A 2,896-nucleotide genomic window follows, 5' to 3' on the forward strand; every position below is an offset into this window, starting at 1 on the left:
GTTTCTAGCGTTAAACGCCAGCTTGGTGCCTGTTTCTGGCGTTAAACGCCAGACAGATGCTTATTTCTGGTGTTTAAACGCCAGACTGCTCTCCTCCAGGGTGTGCTATTTTCAATGCTGTTATTCATTCTGTTTTTTATTTTTCAGTAGTTTTTATGACTTCACATGATCATCAACCTAATAAAACACGAAATAACAAAAAGAAAATAAAATAGATATGATTAAATAACATTGGGTTGCCTCTCAATAAGCGCTTCTTTAATGTCAATAGCTTGACAATGAGCTCTCATGGAGCCTCACAGATGTTCAGAGCATTGTTGGGACCTCCCAATACCAAACTTAGAGTTTGAATGTGGGGGTTCAACACCAAACTTAGAGTTTGGTTGTGGCCTCCCAACACCAAACTTAGAGTTTGACTGTGGGGGTTTTTGTTGACTCTGCAGTGAGAGAAGCTTTTCATGCTTCCTCTCCATGGTTACAGAAGGAGATCCTTGAGTTTGAAACACAAGGTTATCCTCATTCAGTTGAAGGACTAACTCTCCTTTGTCCACATCAATCACAGCTCTTGTTGTGGCTAGGAAGGGTCTTCCAAGGATGATGGATTCGTCCTCTTCCTTCCCTGTGTCTAGGATTATGAAATCAGCAGGGATGTAAAGGCCTTCAACCTTTACTAATACGTCCTCTACCTGTTCATAAGCCTGTTTTCTTGAGTTGTCTACCATATCTAATGAGATTCTGGCAGCTTGCACCTCAAAGATTCCCAGTTTCTCCATTATAGAGAGTGGCATGAGGTTTATCCCTGATCCAAGGTCACATAGAGCCTTCTCAAAGGTCATGGTGCCTATGGTACAAGGTATTAAGAACTTTCCAGGATCCTGTTTCTTCTGAGGCAATATCAGTTGATTCAGATCACTTAGTTTATTGATGAGCAAGGGAGGTTCATCTTCCCAAGTCTCATTACCAAATAATTTGGCATTCAGCTTCATGATTGCACCAAGGTACTTGGCAACTTGCTCTTCAGTAACATCCTCATTCTCTTCAGAAGAAGAATACTCATCAGAGCTCATGAATGGTATAAGGAGGTTTAATGGAATCTCTATGGTCTCTAGATGAGCCTCAGAGTCCTTTGGTTCATCAGAGGGAAGCTCCTTATTGATCTCTGGACGTCCCAGGAGGTCTTCCTCACTGGGATTCACGTCCTTTCCCTCCCTTGCAGGTTCGGCCATGATGATCAATTCAATGGCCTTACACTCTCCTTTTGGATTTTCTTCTGTATTGCTTGGGAGAGTACTAGGAGGGGTTTCAGTGATTCTTTTACTCACCTGGCCCACTTGTGCCTCCAAATTTCTAATTGAGGACCTTATTTCATTCATGAAACTTAAAGTGGCCTTAGATAGATCAGAGACTATATTTGCTAAGCTAGATGGATTTTTTCAGAATTCTCTGTCTGTTGCTGAGTGGATGATGGAAAAGGTTTGCTATTGCTAAACCTGTTTCTTCCACCATTATTAAAGCCTTGTTGAGGCTTTTGTTGATCCTTCCATGAGAGATTTGGGTGATTTCTCCATGAGGGATTATAGGTGTTTCCATAGGGTTCACCCATGTAATTCACCTCTGCTATTGCAGGATTTTTAGGATCATAAGCTTCTTCCTCAAAAGATGCCTCTTGAGTACTGTTGGATGCAGCTTGCATTCCATTCAGACTCTGAGAAATCATATTGACTTGCTGAGTCAATATTTTGTTCTGAGCTAATATGGCATTCAGAGTATCAATTTCAAGAACTCCCTTCTTCTGAGGCGTCCCATTACTTACAGGATTCCTCTCAGAAGTGTACATGAACTGGTTATTAGCAACCATGTCAATGAGTTCTTGAGCTTCTACAGGCGTTTTCTTTAGGTGAATGGATCCACCTGTAGAATGGTCCAATGACATCTTTGATAGCTCAGACAGACCATCATAGAATATATCCAGAATGGTCCATTCTGAAAGCATGTCAGAGGGGCACTTTTTGGTCAGTTGCTTATATCTCTCCCAAGCTTCATAGAGGGATTCACCTTCCTTCTGTTTGAAGGTTTGAACATCCACTCTAAGCTTACTAAGCTTTTGAGGAGGAAAGAACTTGGCTAAGAAAGTCGTGACCAGCTTATCCCAAGAATTCAAGCTATCTTTAGGTTGAGAGTCCAACCATACTCTAGCTCTGTCTCTTATAGCGAACGGGAAAAGCATAAGCATGTAGACCTCGGGGTCAACTCCACTGGTCTTAACAGTATCACAGATCTGCAAGAACTCAGTTAAGAACTGAAAAGGATCTTCAGATGGAAGTCCATGAAACTTGCAGTTCTGTTGCATCAGAGAAACTAATTGAGGTTTAAGCTCAAAATTGTTTGCTCCAATGGCAGGGATTGAGATGCTTCTTCCATGTAAATTGGAATTAGGTGCAGTAAAGTCACCAAGCATCTTCCTTGCATTATTATTATTTTCGGCTGCCATCTCCTCTTCCTTTTCAAAAATTTCTGTAAGGTTGTCTCTGGATTGTTATATTTTAGCTTCTCTTAGTTTCCTCTTCAGAGTCCTTTTAGGTTCAGGATCAGCTTCAACAAGAATGTTCTTGTCCTTACTCCTGCTCATAAAAAAAAAGGGAACAGAAAATAATAATAGGGATCCTTTTTTACCACAGTATAGAGGTTCCCTTGTGTGAGTAGAAGAAAATAAGAAAAAGAATGAAGAAGAGAAGAATTCGAACTCAGAGGAGAAGAAGGGGTTCAAATTTTTGGGTGAGGAGAAGTGTTAGTAGATGAATAAATAAATAGAAGGAGATGAGAGATAAGAAAGGAATTCAAAAATTAAACAAAATAAAATAAAAATATTTTAAAATTAAATTTAAAATTCGAAAAT

The 2,896-nt window shown here is 40.0% G+C and overlaps 1 non-coding gene across 1 annotated transcript; it reads left to right on the forward strand.

Moving 5' to 3' along the window:
• Window positions 1-1,987: 1,987 nt before the first annotated feature.
• Window positions 1,988-2,095, forward strand: LOC148550852 (small nucleolar RNA R71). The gene has a single exon (XR_015893302.1). It is a non-coding gene; the product is annotated as a small nucleolar RNA R71 (small nucleolar RNA).
• The last annotated feature ends 801 nt before the right edge of the window (window positions 2,096-2,896 follow it).

This window comes from Arachis ipaensis, chromosome B7 (genome assembly GCF_059453495.1).
Source record: "Arachis ipaensis isolate K30076 ecotype BB chromosome B7, ASM5945349v1, whole genome shotgun sequence".
In the NCBI taxonomy this organism is placed as follows: Eukaryota; Viridiplantae; Streptophyta; class Magnoliopsida; order Fabales; family Fabaceae; genus Arachis; species Arachis ipaensis.